At 49.2% G+C, this 21219-nt stretch overlaps 1 long non-coding RNA gene across 2 annotated transcripts; it reads left to right on the top strand.

Annotated features, from left to right (window-relative positions):
* The first annotated feature begins 34 nt into the window (after window positions 1–34).
* On the top strand, window positions 35–21182 carry LOC310922268. Of its 2 annotated transcripts, XR_014592366.1 has the most exons (6): window positions 35–49; window positions 9681–9792; window positions 13875–14964; window positions 18292–18882; window positions 20129–20232; window positions 21041–21182. It is a non-coding gene; the product is annotated as an uncharacterized lncRNA (long non-coding RNA). The 2 variants fall into 2 exon arrangements; XR_014592367.1 differs by having other exon boundaries at window positions 13875–18882.
* The last annotated feature ends 37 nt before the right edge of the window (window positions 21183–21219 follow it).

Below are 21219 nucleotides of genomic sequence, written 5' to 3'. Positions count from 1 at the left end.
TCTCCCGCGACTGCACCAACTGCACGTGCATGTGGAATGTTTCAGCCAGGTAACAGCATTTCAGAGATAGATGGTGATTTGCCTGTTCATTTGAAGCCTGAAGCTGGAAGCGTTTAGCAGTCTCTCACGTCTTGTAGGAAGCAAAGTCTTAGCTCTTTGGCAGTGGCATGCCAAGGTACAGAAAGTCTGTGTGGGCTGCTGCTAAAACTGTAGAAGATACTGTGTGCGAGGAGGCTACATGCATGCTTTCCAAGGGTGGATTCATCATGGTGCACTGTGTTGGAAGCATCGACCTCCTGTTGGACCTGGGTGTCCTGGTTACAGGAGTAGGGTGCCAGTTTAGCACTATGTGCATGTAAGCAAACTGTATTGTACCACCCTCTATGTCATTCCTGATGAACTGCCAACAATGGATCTACTTGCAGTAGCTGCCTACTGTACACCCAACACCTCAGGCTACAAAATGGCTATTAAATGAGAAAAGGGAGAAGAGGCAACCCTTCCCAGGCAGGGTAGTGTTTTTCTTTTTCTTCACCCAAATGACTCAGCCATGATAACTCCCCTGTGGGGAAGCACCAGCTCATTCCCACCCAGCCTGAGGGGTCATCTCTGCTAATGGGCCATAATGGACTCAATGGCACTAGCAGAATGGGCAGCTGCAGTGACTCAGACCATCAGAGACTCCCAAAATATCCCATGACTCACAGTATTGCATTCCTCCACTGTGAAACTCCCTGTCCTGGGGGAGGTACTGAGCATTCCCACCTGAACCTGAGCATATATATAATCTTTGGGTTTGGGGACTTTGGGCACCACCACTTGACAGATCCAAAGGAGGACCAAAACATCAACAGGACTGCGACCATTACTTCAACAGGACTGTGGCCATCACTCTGACCAGCAGGGTGCCAGTTTATGCTCTTGACTTTGTGGGTTAAAACCAGTTCTCTCCGTATCATTGTATTTTTTGTAAACTGCTTAGTAAATTGTAACTCTGACCTGTAATCTCTCTTGAGGCAGATGTGTGGGATTATTTTTCTCCTGCCGGTTTACTTTTAAACCGGCACATCTTTTGGTACCCAACGTGAGGCTTGAGAGAGGTCGGAATTACAGTTTTGTTCCTAAGCATTTGTGTGTTGGGGTATAGAAACTTTCCTGATCATCATATTTCTTGGTGTATTCCCGTGCATGTTATACCCTGTACATATTTCTGCATAGGGAGAAGTATTTGTCCATCATGATGCTCTCTTTATGATCCGGAGAGGAAACATAGTTGCTTTGCTCATTTACTGCGTTTATGGCATGATAAATCAGAGACAATGAGTTTCATTTCGAATGTATATTCAGTCTGGTTTGCCTGTCCTTGTCTGGCCTGCTACCTCTGGGGCCTCATTAATAATCACCCCCGGCCTGATGCCTTGGAATGGCTACCTGGAACAGAGGCTAAACAAGGTTAAGAGAATAAAAGTAGGTATTTATTAAAGGCCTTCAGAAGGTAGACCTTGGGCAGTCAGAAGCCTCAGAGGCTACAGCCAAGATGGACGATGGTCATGAGTTTTTCAGACAGAAATAAGTTTGGTCCATTTACATAACAGGGGTTAATCCTCCAATTACGGCTTCAGGTAATGAAGTCATATGTCTCCAGTTTGCTCCTCCCCTTCCTCCGCAATTCACTTTTGTTTATACTTTCTGGGGCCTGAGGCAGTAGGGTGTCCTTGGATCTCAGGCCTAGAGGGATTGTTTTGTCTGACCAAAATGTGAAGACAGTTAGCTAACTCTTTATATGGAGTTTAGAGTTATGCACTAATGCAGTACAGGATTTGAAAAATAGAAGGCATCAAGCCTGTGGGATGAAGAGGAGAGAATGTTTTTTTCCAGCCCTTCAGGCCTGCTACAACAGTTTTTGAGAATGTTGAGTTCCCTCTAGATGTTAAGGACAGCATAATCTTCTTGTTAGTTCTGCTAAGTTTTCTCTGTACAGCTTGCACTGTCAACACCATGCTTAAAGTCAGGACAGAGGCTTCTAGGGAATCTGTCTGGAGGCCTGCCCTGGGAGTAGATAATCCTGAGTGGCACGAGATGTCAAAGTAGATGGGCCAGTATTTGGAAAACTTCTCTCCTTCAATGATCTGGAAGTTCACCTCTGAACAACTGCAGGACCCTGTTAAAATAAGAAGTTATGTGAAGGGAAAAGGCTCTGATAGCTCCAGAGATGGACAACTCACAGCGACATGCTGGGCCCTGGCTGTTGCTTACCAGACACTGCTTGGTATGGTACAACACTTTCAGGAGGAGGAGAAAAGAAACACATCAACAAGAACCACGCCCACACAAACCACGTCTGAGCCAGAGGGAAAAGGAGACAAATCAACAGGCACCATATGCACGCAAACCATTGCTGAACCAGAAGGACAGCCTAAGTTGGTAGCAGTTGCCCTTGTTCAGGAAAGAAAATCCACATAGTGAATGACGAGGAAGAGGCAGGACCTTCACATCCAGCAGAAGAGCCAGAAAACATCACTCGATCCCTGTCCCTGGGCAAGCTGGTTGAGCTGCGTAGAGAGTTCACATGCCAGGCAAATGAGTCCCTATTGACCTGGCTGCTCCAAATCCGGAATGCCATGGCTAATGATACAGTTCTAGATGGTAGTGAGGCCAGGCAACTGGGATCCCTGTCCTGGGGTGTGGTTATTGACCAGGGGTTCGGGAAAAGGCAGGAACCTCTCAGCCTCTGGCAACGACTGCTGTCAAGTGTGAGGGAAAGACACCTTTGTAAGGAGGACCTGCATGTGCAGCAAGGACAGTGGAACATGATGGAGCAAGGTATTCGATGCCTGAGGGAATTAGCTGTGTCGGAGATAGTTTTTTCACAGGACAAGGGATTCCCTAAAAGTCCAGATGGTGTCCAGTACGCATCACAAATGCGGCTGAAATTCGCTCAGCTCGGGTCAGAAATATATTCCTGTTACTTAGCGAGGCTGCAATGGAGGGAGGGAGAAGATAAGGTGGGTGCATTGGTTAGTAAACTCAGCATTTATGAAGACACCATCGCCACCCCGTTACGGGCCCACGTCTCGACTGTGGAAACGAAACTGGCTGAGCGTGTCTGGAGCCTGGAAGAGAAAATTGAAGAGGGCTACCAGAAACTAAGAGAGGAGCTTAAGGAGGGAATCTTCCATATCTCGCCAGGACAGACGAGAGTCTCTGCTATTAGGAGCAGGCATCCCCCAGCTTAGGAGAGAGGGCACGCTCCACGAGGGTATACTCCTGGCAATATAGGAGTGATGATGTTATGTCCAATCCTCTTGAAGGGACCTCCAGGTCATGTTTATAGGAAGGGAACAATAAGTACCATGACCAGAACCAGAGGGGCCCTGCCTCTAGCCAAGTAGAGGAGAGGGTCTATTGGGCTATGTTGATCTGATGGCCCGACACATCAGACCCAAAAAAGTATAAGGCTTTAGTTGACACTGGCACACAATGTACTTTAATGCCATTGAGAAATGTGGGAGCAGAATCCATCTCTATTTCTGGGGTGACAGGGGGATCCCAACAGCTGACTGTACTGGAAGCTGAAGTGAACTTGACCAGGAAGGAATGGCACAAACACCCCATCGTGACTGGTCCAGAGGCCCTGTGTATCCTCGGCATAGATGACCTCAGGAGTGGGTATTTCAAAGACCCAAAAGGACATCGCAAGGAGAGGCAAGGCAAAAGCTGCTGTAACTGATTTGCAGCTGGCAGGGGCCACTCTGATGCGAGCTCGGAACCTCCCCAGGTGGCCTGGGCTGGCACTTAGATGAGAGAGGAAAAGGAGGTGTCTCCCCTTTCAAAAAGGTTCCTGCAAACTCACGCGAGTGGCAGCTGGTCGATGTGCGGGCGGCGGACGGCTGGCAGCTGGAACCTTCTCATCAGCAGCGGGCACAGGTGGGGAAGGTAGGCAGAACTCAATCGTAGTGCTGAGTTGCAGTGCAGCAAAGTCCCAGGTCAGAGCGCACAACCTCCCATGGCATCGTGCGACAGTTCGCAGATCCCCTGATCCCCTGAGTGGAAGAGCCCACCACCCCCCCCCCCCCAGCTAAAACTCCCCAACCCCCTATTCCTCTCCCCTCCCCAAAACGATTGTGTTGGTATCCCAGGGCTATTAGCTATTCTTTTTGTGTCTCAATTGCTGGCCATTCATCTAGCAGTTGCCCCTTTTCCCTCCCAGCACCTCCACAACGATAATGGGAAGAAATTCACTGAGAAGCCTAAGCCCATAACACCAATGCATTTTTCTCCATTCCTTTGTCAGCAGAGTGCAGGCCACGGTTTGCTTACACCTGGAGGGGTTTGCAGTACACCCGGAACCCACTGCCCCAGGTGTGGAAACACAGTCCCACCATTTGCCATGGACTGATCCAGACTGCACTGGAAAAGGGCGAGGCTCTGGAACATCTACGCTATATAGATGACATCATCGTATGGGGGAGCACAGCAGGGGAAGTCTTTGAGAAAGGGGAGAAGATCATGCAGTTTCTCCTGAAAGCTGGTTTTTCCATTAAACCAAGTAAGGTTAAGGGACCTGCTCAGGAAATTCAGTTTCTAGGAGTCAAGTGGCAAGATGGATGTCGCCAGATTCCAACAGAAGTGCTTAACGAAATACCAGCTGTGTCCCCACCGACCAGCAAAAAGGAAACATGGGCTTTCCTAGGCTCTGTGGGCTTTTGGAGGATCCATATCCCTGAGTACAGTCGGAATGTAAGCCCTCTCTACCTCGTGACATGAAAAAAAAAGGATTTCCAGTGGGGCCCCTGAACAACAATAAGCCTTTGAACAGATCAAACAGGAGACTGCCCATGCAGTAGCCCTTGGGCCAGTCAGGACAGGACAGGATGTGAAGAACGTGCTCTACACTGCAGCCAGGCAGGGAGAATGGTCCTTCCTGGAGCCTCTGGCAGAAAGTACCCAGGGAGACCTGAGGACAACTGCTGGGGTTTTGGAGTTGGGGATACAAAGGATCTGAGGCCACCTATACCCCAACTGAGAAAGAGATCATGGCAGCTTATGAAGGGGTTTGAGCCACTTCAGAAGTGATTGTCACCAAAGCACAGCTGCTTCTAGCGCCCCAACTACCCATGCTAGGCTGGATGTTCAAAGGAAAGGTTCCTTCTACACATCATACCACCAATGCTACATGGAGTAAGTGGATCACTCTGATCACACGGTGAGCCTGGATAGGAGATCCTAATCACACTGGGATTTTGGAAATCATCACAAACTGGCCTGAAGGTGAGAGTTTTGGACTGTCTTCTGAAGAAGAAGAGGAGCAGGTGACATGTGCTGAGGAGGCCCCACCATATGACCAACTACCAGAAAATGAAAAGCGATACACCCTCTTCACTAATGGTTCCTGCCATATTGTAGGGACAAACCAGAAATGGAAAGCAGCCGTATGGAGACCCACATGGTGGATTGCAGAAACTACCGAGGGACAAGTTGGATCAAGTCAGGTTGGAGAGTTCAGAGCCATCCAGCTGGCTTTGGTATTGTGGAATGAGAAAAGTGGCCAAGACTGCACATCTCCACTGACTCGTGGTTGGTAGCAAATGCTCTGTGGGGATGGCTAGATCAATGGAGAAAGGTCAAGTGGTAGCACAGAGGGAACCCCATCTGGATGTGGCTGAGATGTGGCAAGACATCGCTGCCCGGGTAGAGAAGCTGACCACGAAGGCCCATCACATAGATGCACATGTACCCAAGAGTCGGGCTAATGAAGAGCATCGTAGCAACAAGCAGGTGGATCAAGCTGCCAAGGTTAAAGTACCTCAGTTAGAACTGGACTGGCAGCACCAGGGAGAGTTATTTCTAGCTCGGTGGGCCTGTAATGCCTCCGGTCATCGGGGAGAGATGCGACATGCTGATGGGCTTGTGACCGAGGGGTGAACTTAAATCACGGACAGTATCTCACAGGTTCTCCATGACTGTGAGACATGTGCTGCAATCACGCAGGCCAAGCGGGTGAAGCTTCTATGGTATGGTGGACGGTGGTCAAAATATAGGTACGGAAGGAAGCCTGGCAAGTTGATTACATCACACTTCCCCCAAACTCGCCAAGAAAAACTCTATGTGCTGACCAAGGTAGAAGCAACCACTGGGTGCCTGGAGACATACCCTGTGCCTCATGCCATTGCTCGGAACACCATCCTGGGCCTGGAAAAGCAAGTTTTGTGGTGACGTGGCACCCCAGAGAGAACTGAGTCTTAAAATGGGACACATTTCAAAAAGAGCCTCATAGACACCTGGGCCAGATAGCCATGGTTTTAAGTGGATATATCATATTCCCCATCATGCGCCAGTTGCTGGGAAACTTGAACGATGCAATGGACTGCTACAAACCACCTTGAATGCACTGGGCAGAGAAACCTTCAGACAACTGAGAGCTGCATTCAGTGAAGGACACCTGTTTGGTCAATACCCGAGGCTCCATCAATTGAGCTGGTCCTACCCAATCAGAACACTTGCATACTGTAGATGGAGATAAAGTGCCTGTGGTACATATAAGAGGTATGTTAGGAATGACGGTTTGGATTAGTCACACCTCAAACAAAGGCAAACCCAAACGAGGGATTGTTTTTGCTCAAGGACCTGGTTACGCTTGGTAGGTAATGCAGAAAGATGGGGAAACACATTTTGTACCTCAAAGGGACCTAATTTTGAGTGAGAACTGTCTGTAATGCTTCATTGTGTCTATATATATATATATGTAGGTATATAGTTGAAGAAAAGATATTCATTTTGGCATGACGTAGGAGATATGTATAGGGGTGGATAATGTCCTGGTTAAAGGAGTAAGGTGCAAGTTTAACCCGTGGTGGGTATAACCAAACTGTGTATTCTACCCCCCTCTGGGTCATTTCTGATGAACTTTTATTGATGGATCGCTTGCAGTAGCGGCCCAGTGCACACCCGACATCTCAGGCTACAAGGTGGGTGTTAAATGAGATAAGGAAAAAGAGGCAAACCCTGTGAGGCAGGATAGTGTTTCCTCACCCAAATGACTCAGCCATGATAACTCCCCTGTGGGGAAGCACCAGCTCATTCCCACCCAGCCTGAGGGGTCATCTCTGCTAATGGGCCATAATGGACTCAATGGCACTAGCAGAATGGGCAGCTGCAGTGACTCAGACCATCAGAGACTCCCAAAATATCCCATGACTCACAGTATTGCATTCCTCCACTGTGAAACTCCCTGTCCTGGGGGAGGTACTGAGCATTCCCACCTGAACCTGAGCATATATATAATCTTTGGGTTTGGGGACTTTGGGCACCACCACTTGACAGATCCAAAGGAGGACCAAAACATCAACAGGACTGCGACCATTACTTCAACAGGACTGTGGCCATCACTCTGACCAGCAGGGTGCCAGTTTATGCTCTTGACTTTGTGGGTTAAAACCAGTTCTCTCTGTATCATTGTTTAGTAAATTGTAACTCCGACCTGTAATCTCTCTTGAGGCAGATGTGTGGGATTATTTTTCTCCTGCCGGTTTACATTTAAACCAGCATGCTGGGTGATTGCCATAGGTTTTAGAAGTCTCTGTCACCTGGTGGAATTTTATGTCTCGCCTCGCAGGCAAGGTTGTGGATACTTAGCTCCAAACCGAAGAGAGCCAAGGGTTATGAAACCCAGATCCACTGGAGAATTGTAGGATCCTAGACCAGCCCAGGTGTGAAGGGACTTTGAAAGATCATCTGGTGCAGCCTTCTGTGGGAAAGGGAGCCTAGATGAGATTATTTAGTGCCCTGTCCAATTGCATCTTGAAAACCTCCAGCAATGGGGACTGGTGCAACTTGTGCCCGTTGTCCCTTGTCTTCTCCATGTGGCTCCCTTGAAGTACTAGAATACTGTGAGGAGGTTCCCCCTGAGCCTAGGCAGGTGCCTAACATTTTGCAACTAATTCCTTTGTCGTTGCTAGCCTTCATGCAGCCCCTAGCTGCTTTTAGATGTTCCTCCACAGCTTTTGGATCATGCTGAGCCCATTTGTCCGAGTATTTAGGACTTAGGCTTATTCCCTGCTTCTGTAAGTATTCAGTGATATCTCTTGCCATCCCTCCGACTATGCCAATTGGTGTTTTAGGTCGCTTAAAGTATCACCGGAAAAGGTATCAGCAAAAGCAGGTTCTCCAGCCCTTTGAGCATCTTCATGGCCCTCCTTGGGACCCTCTCCAGTCTGTCCGCCTCTTTTTATTGACTTCTGGGGACCAGAACTGGACACAGAGTGTTGCCTGCAGGCATGGCCTCTGTGAGAAGAGGCCAGGGTCTGCTCTGCGCTAGACACAGCTAGTTTTCACCAGCTAGGCACCAGACTCCCTGAGAGGCAAAGCTGAGCAACTCAGCAAAGCTGGTGGCACCCCTGTGTAAGCATATTTAAGAAAGGGTGTAAAGCGCTGTCTGGGGCAGGTATTTCCCTGCTGCCCTCAGATCTGGCAGGTGGCTGTGTCCTGAAGGAACTTTTTCATCTTATTTTCTCCTCCTGTCCTCTTGAGGAGGGGTGGTGAGAGAGCAGCTGGTTGGGCCCCTGGCAGCCAGCCGAGGTCTGACATCATAAAGCCTAAAAGGCATATTCTTCCACGTAGAAGGTGACTGGTGGTTTAGAGATTTTAGGAGCAGGAAAATTAATTAGGGGCTGAATGTTGATTTGAGCGTAGGGCAGGTACCAATCCGTCTTCTATAACTGCAATTTCAGCAGCAGAGGACAGCTGAGAATCAGGCCCCAGTGATGCTGGTTTGGGTGTTGCTAAGATGGAGTTTATTTCCCCATAGCAGCTCTCACAGTGCCGTGTGTCACGAGAAAAAGGGAGGCTTCCTCGACCCTTCGTGTGGGGAGATTTACTCAGTCTTTAGTGTTTAATTTGTCTGCGTTTCAGGAAAGTTGAGACCATTGCGCCCGACCGGTCCGTCAGCATCCCGTTGGGGGGGATCCTTCACTGAGCAGTCCTACTGGATCAGAGGGTGGTTCTCCTGACTTAGGGAAACGCACCAACAGTGCAAGGGAGACCCCTCAGCAGGTCTTCCCCTTTACCCATTGTGTTACCTGCTGCTGGCGACTGGTAGCGTCCGCCAAGGATTCACACTGGCAGTTTATGGAATAACACTCTTTATTAATATAAATAGTGACAGGTTAGTGTTCTAAGATTGTTGGTGATAGTGTCTGACTGCAAAAAATATATTTGAAGGAATATACAGACAAGCTCTAATCCCCAATAAAATGTTCAGCATGCATAGAGTATGATTCCTATCCAATAGGCATCTCTATGGGGGAGAAGACAGGTTCAGCCCATCAACTGATCCCAGCAGCTACCATGGATTCTTCCCTAACTTTTCCCCATTCTCGACTTATTTTTATACTATTTCTGTGTGTTTAGGTGGAGCTCGAGTGACTCTAGTCATACATACTTTTGTTACTGATTGGTGTAAAATTCTCTTGCTTTGCTTTTAAAGATACAGTCAAAAGGAATATAGAGGGCATGCCCAGTGAGGGGTGGTTGCACTTTGGAGGTGGGTAACTTTGGGATGGAGGTGTGCGTTAATATTATTTATTGGGCTTTAATGAAGCGAGTTCATCTAAGGAGAGAGATTTCACCACAGTTGCTGGCTCAGCAGTAAGACATCTTCCCCTATCTCCCCTGGTTGACAGGTGGCATGCGGTTTATCAGCTGCAAAGTACCATTGCGTTCCCTTCCCTGCAAGGATTTCTGCAGAGCCTGGCCTTCGCTCCGCTCCACCCTCCATTCCATCCCCCTTAGCAGGTGCGTGTGTATGGGGAATCATCGCGGAATAGGTTTCAAGTCATGCCAACTGCATTCCATCCAGGGAGCCGCAACTGTGATTTACCCTATAATTCCCGTACTGTTTTAACTCCTGTAAGGATGTTAATATAACTCCTAAGTTTCCTCTAATTGAATCCCCAGTTACCGGTCCACAGGGTCCCCAGTCATTTTCCCACACCGTGCTTTGCATTGGTAGCTAGAAAGGTGTTGATAACACACCAGCATTTTGGCTACTGCTGAGCAGTGTTGGCACAGCATCAGTGCCGTCTCTCCAACATTCTGCCCCAGCATCAGCAGGCTGGGGGTGGGGCAAGATCCTAGGAGGAGACACAACCAGGACAGCTGACCCAAACTGGCCAGAGGGATATTCCATACCATGTGACGTCAGCTCAGAAATAAAAGCAAAGTAAAGGAGGAGGAAAGGGGGGCATTTCTTATTTACAGTGTTTGCCTTCCGGAGAAACTGCTACGTGTGCGGAAGTCCTGCTTCCCGGGAAGTGGCTAGACAGTGCTCGCTGATCGAAACTAGACAATAAATTTGGGTTTTTTCCCTCTCCTTGTTCATGCACAAACTTTCACTTTTGCTTTAGTAAACTGCCTTATCTCAATCTGCAAGTTGTTTTTCATCTCTCCTGTCCAGCTGGGAAGGGAGAGAGATAGAGTTGTTTGGTGAACACCTGGCATCTAGCCGAGATAAACCCACACCAGTCCTTTTCGGTTCCTAATGTGGGCCGAGACAATGGCAGTTATATATCTTGCATGGTATAGTAATATTAGTTACTGAGTAGCAAGCTCCTGTGTGGGACATGGAGTTTGTCAGGTGCGCTGCTTATCTCTTTGTTTTGTTGAGTTTGAGAACATGTTAATACAAACAGTGGCTCTGTGCTTTGCTGTGACATTGATGTCTTTGTTGTGCTGGGGGAGCTATTTTCTGGGGACAATGAGGGAATCCCTCTCCCTATCTGGGATTGATGTAGATTGTTTTAGAATGCAGGCGGCCGCATTCCTCGTTCATCCTTATGTGAAGCTGTTGAATGCTATTAATACTAATAACTAATACTGTTGGCACACTATGGGGTTTGTGGAATCTGGTGTCATCCTGGTGTAAGACAAAACAAACTGTAGGTGAGGAGATACCGAAATGTGCCCTGAAGCGGCTGGTCGCTGGATGGCAGTGCGTGTGGAAGGATTTGGGCAGGTTCCTAGAGTGGTTATCACCTCCCATTGCCTGGGACTCTACACCTAAACAGGTAATGCACCCTGGCAAACTGAGGCGTCACCTGACAGAAGGGTGCCTTGCCTAACCGGATGAAACCCAGCAGCTTCTCGCCCTGTACGGGGGCCTCTTGAGCCACAGTTCAGTGCTCTCAGAGGAGTGTGGCTGAGGCAGGGACCCAAACTGCATTTGAGGATGCTATGGCTGAGATAGGGACCCAAACAAAAACAACTACAGTAATTGCCCCCAGAAGTGACAAAGAAAAAGTGGATAAGGAGAGCCAAGGAGCGATCAGCAAGACTCACTCACCTTTTAGTAGTCCCATGTGGCCAGTGCAAAAGTCTGACGGAGGGTGGAGGTGAACAGTAGACCATCGTGGCCTGAATGAAGTAACGCCCCCACTGAGTGCTGCTGTACCGGACATGTTAGAGCTCCAATATGAACTGGAGTCGAAGGCAGCCAGGTGGTATGCTGCACTTGGCTTTGTCAATGCATTCTTCTCAATTCCTTTGGCAACAGAGTGCAGACCACGGTTTGCTCTCATGTGGCGGGGTGTCCAATACACCTGGAATCGAGTGCCCCGGGGATGGAAACGCAGCCCTACCACCTCTCATGGACTGATCCAAAGCGTACTGGAGAGGGGTGATGCCCCTGAACATCTACAATACGTTTGTGGCATCATTGTGTGGGGCAGTGAGGCAGAAGAAGTGTTTGAGAAGGGAAAAAAGAATAGTTCAGAATGTTCTGAAAGCTGGGTTTGCCATAAAGAAAAGCAAGGTCAGGGGACCTGCACAGGACATCCAATTCTTGGGCGTCAAAAGGCAGGATGGCCGCCGTCATGTGCCTATGGATGTGGTTAACAAGATAGCAACTATGTCTTTGCCAGCTAAGAAGATGGAAACACAGGCTTTCGTAAGCCGCCTGGGGTTTTGGAGAATGCATATTCCACATTATAGTCAGCTTGCGAGGCCCCCCTATCGAGTGACCCAGAAGAAGAACCATTTTGAATGTGGCCTTGAGCAACAACAGGCCTTTGGGCAGATCAAAGAGGAAATAGCTTGTGCGGTAGCTCTTGGGCCTGTTCAGACTGGGCCAGCCCTGCAAAATATACTCTACACTGCAGCTGGGTAGCATGGTATCACTTGGAGCTGCTGGCAAAGAACATCAAGAGAAACGCGAGGTTGACCATTAGGGTTTTGGAGCCGGGAATATTGCGGACCAGAAGGCCCACTACACTCCAACTGAAAAAGAAATATTAGCAGCGTATGAGGGGGTTTGAGCATCCTCAGAAGTTGTTGGGAAAGAAGGGTGTCTCCTCTTGGCACTGCAATTTCCTGTGCTACACTAGACGTTCAAAGGAAGCATCCCTTCGACATATCGTGCAAGCAGTGCTACATGGAATAAGTGAGTGGGTAGCACTGATCACACAACGAGCTCGCCTGGGGAAACCCAATTGCCCGAGAATCCCTGAAAGCAGGCAGAGATTTTGGAGCATTGATTTGGAAGGTCACTCGTGCTCAGGAAGGAAGCACCACCACATAATGAGTTATCAGAAGATGAAAGAGGCCATGCTCTCTTTTGTGATGGATCCTGCCTTGTGGTTGGGAACCATCAGAGGTGGAAAGCTGCTGTGTGGAGTCCCACACAACGAGTTGTTGAGGCCACTGAAGGAGAAGAAAAGTGGCTTGTACTGTGTCTCTATACTGACTCCTGGATGGTGGCTACAGCAATGGAAGAAGACCAATTGGCAGTGCAGGGGTAAACCCATCTGGGCTGCTGTGTTGTGGCAGGGCATCACTGCACGGATAGGAAACACGGCTCTGAAGGAACGTCACGTAGATGCTTAGATGTCCAAAAGCCACGCCCCTGAGGAACATCACAAAAATGAACAGCCAGATAAGGCTGCCAAAATTGAAATAGCTCAGGTAGACTTAGACTGGGAGCAGAAGTGTGAACTCTTTACAGCCCGATGGGCCCATGAAACATCAGGACATCTAGGAAAAGATGCAACCTACAGATGAGCTTGTGATCGAGGGGTCGGCCTGACCACGGAGGCTATCACACAGGTCACCCATGAATGCGAAACATGTGCTGCAATCAAGTGAGCCGCATGAGTAAAATCTCCTTGGAATAGATGGCCAAATTGGGTTTTAAATATCGTGATGAGGCCTGGCAAATTGACTATATTGGACCACTGCCATGAACACAGCAAGGCAAGAGCTTGCATACTCATCGTGGTAGAGGCAACTACTGGTTGGCGGGAAAAATACCCTGTAAACCATGCTATTGCTCAAAAATCTCTCTTGGGCCTTGAGAGACACATTTTGTGGTGACATGGTACCCCAGAAGGGATGGAATCAATGAGTCTCATTTATGAAATGGACCCATAAACTCTTAGGCAAAGCAACATGCATTGAGTGGATATATCACATCCCTTATCACCCACAGGCCTCTGGAAAGACTGAGAGGTATGATGGACTGCTGATGACTATGTCCAAGAGGGTTAGGCAATCGGGCATGGAAGCACTGGGATGCAAATTTAGCAGAAGCCACTTGGCTGGTTAACACCAGAGGATCTGCTAACCGCACTGGTCCTGCCCAAACAAACCCCCTACATACTGTGGGAAGAGATAAGGTCCCCATACTACACACAGGGAAGTGGCTAAGGAGGTCGGTGTGGAATTCTCCTCCCATGGGAGAAGGCAAACCCATTAAATGGGATTGTCTTTGCTCAAGGACCTGGGTGTACTTGGTGGGCAATGCAGAAGGATGGGGAGACCTGGTGTGTGCCTCAAGGAGATTCAACCTTGGGGGAAAAATAATGAGTGTAAATTGTATGTTGCAGGAAGTAAAGTATCAGGAGTGACATGAACCGAAGATGAGCGAATTTTACGAGGCGTGAGGAGAGTGCGATGATAGCCCAGGCAGGGCCGGTGTCGGTGCTGAACGATCGAGTGTGTCGCTTCTGTCCCGAGCACCCATCTTGATGGAATGGAGCCCAAGTCGCGGCCTGTTTTTTAAACATCTGGAGGGGTGGAGGAAGCCCACGAAATGGGAAGCTATCATCTGTCTTTGAAAAGGAAGTGGGACGGTAGTTAATGAAAATGTATACGTGTGTTGGGCATAAAGATGGTTTAAGCGTTGTAAGCGTTGGTAAGAAGGGATTTCAGTCATGACAAATAAATGCAGTGGAATAATTAGAAGACAGATATATGTATGTAAATATATAGATATATAGAATTCTGTGGGGTCTGAGTATGATGCAAATGGTGGGGAGTAAGGGGTGGAGATTGTACTGGGTGTGGCTGAGATGGAGTTCATTTTCCCCATAGCGGCCGTCAGTGCCATGCTTTGCATTTGTATCTAGAAAGGTGTTGATAACACATCAGTGTTTTGGCTACTGCTGGGCAGTGTTGGCACAGCATCAGCGCTGTCTCTCCAGCATTCTGCCCCCCATCAGAAGGCTGGGGGTGGGCAAGATCCTGGGAGGAGACACCACTAGACCAGGTGACCCAAACTGGCCAGAGGGCTATTCTATACCATATGACTTCAGCTCAGAAATAAAAGCTAAGTCAAGGAGGGGGAAGGGAGCACATTCGTTATTTACAGCGTTTGCCTTTCGGAGCAACCCCTACGCGTGCTGAAGCCCTGCTTCTTGGAAAGTGGTCGGACAGTGCTTGCTGATGGGAACCAGGGGATATAATATTTGTTTTTCCTGTTTGCTTTTTCGTGCAAAACCTTTCTCTTTTCCTTTAGTAAACTGCCTCATCTCACCCTGTGAGCTGTTTTCCATCTTATTTTCTCTCTGTGTCAAGCTGAGAAGGAGGAGTGATAGAGCGGCTCTGTGGGCACCTGGCATCCAGGCAAGGTCGACCCACCACGGATGCTTTTGATGCCGTCCAGGTGTTGGTAGGATAAGGACACTGATAATGCGGGTAAATAATTGGCTGCGGAGCTGGTGCTCGCAACAGCGTTCTGGGTTCTATGAGCATGGGACCCTGTTTTTGGATCAGCATCTGCTTGGGAGAGCGGGGCTCCACCTCACTAAGCGGGGCAAAGATATTTTTGCCAGTAGGATAGCTGGCCTCATTAGGAGGGCTTTAAACTAAAAGTGAGGGTGCGAGGAGGGAGAGGGAGAGAATAATCAGCAGCCCTGTGCGGGACCGATGGACAGGGTCAATGAGCAAAGGGCCGGGCAAGAGTTCCAGTACCTGGAAGTCCCCCTTAGAACCCAAAGGCGGTGGTGGATGGCATAGCTGCAAGTGTGCCCAGCAGAAAGATCTCCTTGGACAAGTAAGTTTTAAAAGAGGAGTTTGACAGGAAGCACGGACTCCGGGTACACGGACGGGAGTTCGATGCCAGGTATTGTACGCTGCCCCAGGCTGAGCGACGGCCTGCCTTCAGGCTGCACAAAAGGAAGGTAAGCCAGAATGTAACCTCGGGGTGACTGACATAAGTAACTCCTGAGATGAAGGAGACCGGATGCATTTCTGTGCTCGGGGTAGAAGGAAGAACACTCCCCCATCTCCCAAAGTGCCCCTACATAACAGACAGGATGCTCCTGGTTTGAAGACTGAAGAGCACATGAGGAAGGGACAGGACCCAGAACAAAGCCAACCATGCAAAGCTGACCTAACCACCTGCCCACGTTAGAACCAGTGCGACCAGAGAAGCACATCCAGGTATTAGTAATTGGAGATTTCCTCCTGAGAAACACCGAGACACCCATTTCCCACCCAGACGATTTCTCTAGAGAACTCTGCTGCCTACCAGGAGCTCCCATTCATGGTGTCACTGAGAGGCTGCCGAGGCTGGTGAACCCTACAGCTCATCATCTGCTCCTACTCTTCTCTGTAGGGTCTGATGAGGCAACTTAGAACCCTCCCAAGAGGTCTATTATGTCTGAAGGAGCGATGTTAAAAGGATGGGGAGCACAGGTGATGGTCTCCTCTTTTGGTGTCTGGTCTGAGGAAGGGGTCCAGGAAGGAGGAGACAGACCGAACAGCTGAATGCTGGGATGCGTAGCTGGCGCCATACTCAAGGTTTTGGCTTCTATGGTCATGGGTCTACCTTTAAGAAGCCAGGTCTGTCGGGAGCTGATGGGATTCACGCGACCAAGTGGGGCAAGATCGTCTTTGCCAGTTAGCTGGTTAGACTTACAAGGAGGGCTTTAAACGAGACTCAGCGGGCAAAGACAATGGAGTTTCGAGCAACAGAGAAGAGCCAGGGGCTGGTGGTGTGTTAGGAACCGAGAGGGGAATACTTGAGAACTGCTGCAAAGAAATTGGGGCTTGATCCTTGTCCAAAAATGTGACACAGTTAACAGCCCAACGGAAGTGCCTCTGTACCAATGCATGCAGTATGCATAAGAAAGAGGAGCTGGAAACCACTGTGCAGCCGGAAAGCTAACAGTGTAATCACTACAGTAAAAATATACTGGGACAACTCAATGACTGGAGCTCCGCAATCAGTGGCTATAAATGGGTCAGAAGGAAGGAGAGGCGGAGGTGACCCTCTATGTAAACCAAAATAAGAGGGATTTCCTGTACAGAGCTGTCTTTGAAAGACAGCGATGAACAGGTTGAGAGCTTATGGGTGAAAATTAGAGGCCAAGCTGTTGTGTTAAGAGTAAGAAATTTGGCAGAAAATAAAGCCCCTTGCGTTCCAGCTGGTCCTCAGAGGTCAGAGGGACTGGGTGGGGTTAGGCTTATTTTCCGATTACAACCAATTCAGCACTGCGAGTCTGGTTGCGTTCTCTAAGAACCTTTGCGAGTGCAGATTCAGGAACAGAGTGTTTTTTCTGAAGTTACAGAAATAGAGATTTGGAACTGCCATTGAGAAGTGCACGAGCTGTGGTAGAACTCTAATAACATTGTGCTAACCCATGCAATACTAATAACAATCGTATGCGGAAGCTTCCCAGGAAGTTGTCCCCACTTGGGAGGAGGGAGAAGAGAGCAGCCCAGCAATTGTCTCCAAGGTCTTTTGGGAATTCCTCATAACTAGGTGAAATTACTACCCTCCTTTTATACAGCCCAATCTTCTCCTCCTTGCGTATAGCATGATATAAGCAAAGAACTGAGCAATATAATCATATATGTGGTAGCAGTTTTTGGCCGTGGTGTCCTTGAAAGTTCTGGTCATATGGCTTTGTTCCATGCTGTGCCATTTGTCAGAGACAAAAGAGGACAATCCTCACTGCCACTGAACTCCTCCTTTGGCCAACTTGTCCTTTCTAGACATCATCTATGGGGATCTCCATCCATAAAGATAATGTTGAGCTAACATGGTGAAGGCCATAGAAATTATGCCTTAGGCCTTGGCCGGCTCTGGAGTCATCATCCCACCCAAGTTAACAAAGCAAATTTCGTGGTTGCTGTCTACTATAGGCTGCTGGATCAAGAGGATGAGGTCAATGTAAGAAATCAGGCAAGCAAGGCAGGAGATGAGCGTGGCAGAGTAACGGCCTTCTCTTCAGGTCGAGCTGAAGCGCAAGGAGGATATGCATAGGTAGTAGAAGCAGGGACACGCATTCTGGAAGAATCTAAAGATGCTGCTCGGGTCTGTAGGGATGGGACCAGAAAAGCTAAGGCAAAGCTGGAGCTGAATTTGGCAGGGGATGTAAAGAATCATAAGATGGGCTTCCACAGCTGCGTTGGTCAGAAAGTAAGACTAAATAATGCGTAACAGCTCTCCTCCCTTGCTGATAAATAAGCCAGGAGGTCTAGTGGCCAGCAACATGGAGAAGGCTGTGGTACCCGGCGAGTCATTTTCCTCTGTTTTCACTGGCACGGTTACCAAACCTCTTGTGACTCTGAACCTCAAGGCAGGGACTTGGGGAACAAAGTCCTTTCCACCAAAGGAAACGATCTGTTCTGAGACCACCCGAGGAACCTGTGCATACACAAGTCCTGCACCTGGGCAGGCACAACCCCATGCACCAGTACGTGCTGGAGGTCGATCGGCTGGAAAGCAGCTCTGCAAAATAGGACAATGTGTCCTTGCCACAAAGGCGACCAAGGATATCCTTAGCCTGATGTAGAGGAAAGCAGAGTTTGTATATGTTACAAGACAGTTGTGTGGACCATTCAAGGTGCTCACTGTCCCCGGGACTGCAGGGCACCACAGACCACCCTTGGGCAGCTTTGAGGGCACTGCCTATTTTTCTAAAAGACTCCTATCCAGCTTAGCGCAAATCCTACTCTCTTGAGCCCTCAAGCCAGCAGTGCCGAACGCACGCTTTGTATTTTATTTGCTTCCAGGAGACGTGCAGCTTAGAAACGACTGCAATGGAAGTGGGGCTTTCAGCAAACAGTGTGGAGCAACTTCTGCCGGTTTTTCAAGATGTCCTGAGAAGTTAAGGCCAGGCCTGCCCTGCCCTGCCCTGCCCTGCTCAAAGCAGTCAATTGAGTGGAGGGAGCAGCACCAAAAAGGCACAGGCACCTTTGGGGTGGACTTGATGCGGTAACAAATAACAAGAGGTAGTACTTGTAGCTACTACAGCCTCTTCTGCGACCTCGTAGCCCGCCCTCAGGGTCGCAGCACTACACGGAGCAGATCCATCCGCGCCCCGCGGGCACCAGGTCGACGAGGGCCGACCCGCCAAGGGGGCGGGGAAAAGCGAAAAAGACAGGCGAGACAGCAAATCGAGACGCGGGCGACGATCCGTCGGCCCAATGGGCGCCGCGGAGGGCCCGGCTTAGTGGAGGAAGTGGCGGGGCGGACACGGGCGTTGTCCTTGGCTGACGCGAGTATCGGTGTGCTGGCCTCTCGCCCTGGTGGCGCCACTACTATCTTCGGAAAGTTCATCGGCAAGGCGTTTCTCTGGTATCGTCAGCGACGAGGACTGGGAGGTAGCCGCGGCTTTGCTCTGTGCGCGGTTCCTCTTCCCTTCCTCCCCCTCCTCGCGCGCTTGCGGGCATCTGAGCCGAGGACACCCGGTGCGGGGCACCCGGGCGCGCGGTAGGGCGTGCGGCGGCGCTGCTGCTGCGGGTGGGTGGGTGCAGGGACGCGGGACGGACCGGGCTTCTTCTGGGTTGTGGCGCTCTCTGCTGCACCATCCCGATAGTTTGTTCCGTGCCCCGCCCCCACCCCTCCGGCTGCCGCGGGCGTACTGGGTTGCTGGTGTTGTCCGGGCTCGCCTCGCATCCCACCCCCAGCGTGTCCTGTGCGCGCCTAGAGAAGGGCCTCCGACGGTAACTTGGTCTCAGTCTGTCTCCTAACAGCATCGATGAAGTTTCGCAGCTTATCTGTACTAGACTTTGGTTTTGAACCCCCAGACTGGATTATGAGGGCGAGGAATTACGTCTTTTTCTAGGATTAAAAAAAAAAAAAAAAAATTAAGGAAAAAAAAAAGAAGTTTACAAAGTGATCATGCTGCAGGCTGCATTAGCTTTCCAGAACTCGTTTCTCTGGGGAAGTAAGACCGTGATAACAGCATGCTTGCAAGTGTCACGGGTGTTGGCACTGGAAACTAGAGTGAGCTGCTTAGACCGGGGGAAAAACAATGCAGTCGTTGCCTATGCAATGTTAACTTTAAGGTAGTATCCCATATGATTTAGTTATTAAAATGCTGAAAGTTATCAGTTAGGGATTCCTTCTGCTTTTGAAGGTAGGGTTTGCATGCAGTATGGAAGACAGACTCGTCCTATGCACTCGCAGGCTTCCTGTCATTATGCGTGTGTTTGATACTTGAGCCCCCTGTCCTGTGGGAAATGAATGGCCGCTGCTCTTCCACTTCACTGAACTCTTTGCCGATTCGGTTAAGCCATTTGTCTCCAGTCTCTGCGTGGACCACATCCAATAGAAAAACTGCTTAGGAAAGAATCAGCCCGAACTAAAACATGCTGGAGGTTGTTAATTGCAAGTAGTGGCCTGTCTCCTTCCCCCATGGTCTTGCATGACGAATCCCACTTCTGGAGGGGGCTCTGTAAATATACTGTATTTTGGGTATAGAAAGCATAATAATCAATGTTCTGGCTTGTGTTTGGGGTATCTGGTAATCTGCTTCTGTAGGAGTTCAGTGGGGCAGATGGGTTTGCATAAGCTATTACCTTTCTCTGAAGCCGGTTATGTTTTAACTGTTTGCTCTTCCTCCAGTGCCGTGCATTCCATGATCGTTCGCCCCTAGACGGGCACTTTTCCTAGTCATGCCTAAGGAGCCAATTATTGAGTTGTCTGAAGCAGGAGATTCTGGTGAATCTGTAAGTACTGTGGGAGTTTTCTTTATGCTAAACTGTACCTGTAGGTAGTGCCTCATTTACTAGACTCTTTCCCATCCCCCCTTTCCCCCTTGATAGGGCACAGTAGGCTACTTTGGGTTTTCTGGCGCTATCATCTCTTGCCTCTAGCTTGTAATGGAGTTGAGCTTTTTGACTAAAAGCAGTGCTATAAAGCAGTGCTGGTCCCTGGGTATGTACTTCTGGTGCAAAATGCAGTGTTGTTTTGGAGTGCAGTCAGGTGCCTATCGTTGTGGTTTAGAGTCAGAGTAGTAGTACTCCTAACATGGAGAGGAGGGCTTGGGGTTTTTGGCAGGTCAGGGGCAAGGAAGGGCAAAGCTGGTTGAGAGGTGCTGGATGTTTTGCTTTAAGCTATGAAAGCCATGTTCAAAGACTTTGTAAACCCATGCAAAAGGCGGCCTCAAGTTTATTTTCCAGCAGGATTGGTTATGTTGCCTGAAGACACAATGGGGGCTTTAACCCGGAGACAGTGTCAGCTTCTGTGGCTGTTTTGTAGTCCTTTGCTGTCTAGCTTTGGAAAAATTGCCTAGCTCTCTTTTGCCCCTATAGCGTGCATAATTGGTCTTTGTAGCTTTGCTTGGAAAGCTTTAGTTGCCGGAGGTTGGACGGACATTAATTTGATATGCAGTGGTTGAACTGCTAGGAATTGGCTAGCTGCATTCTCTGGGTGGTTCTCTGCTCTCGTTCCTTCCTTTCCTGCCCTCTCCCGTCTTTATGTGTTCCTTTATTCATTTTATTTTACTTATTTATGGGTTTGTACTTCCTTCTCCAGCTTCTTGGGCATGTAATGATTGTTGGCGAGATGTGTGTTGCTCACCTGGGCCTGACCAATGGATTCCGGATGGTTGTGGATGAAGGGCCCGAGGGTGGGCAGTCTGTCTATCGCATACATCTACCCGTTCTGGGTGGCCGTCAGTCGGACTGGCCGCCTGGCTAAGATTTTGGCACCGC

This window comes from Zosterops lateralis (genome assembly GCF_965231275.1).
Source record: "Zosterops lateralis genome assembly, chromosome: W".
Lineage (NCBI taxonomy): Eukaryota > Metazoa > Chordata > Aves > Passeriformes > Zosteropidae > Zosterops > Zosterops lateralis.
Note: the sequence above shows the minus strand (reverse complement) of the source record. Positions and strands in the feature narration are given on the sequence as shown.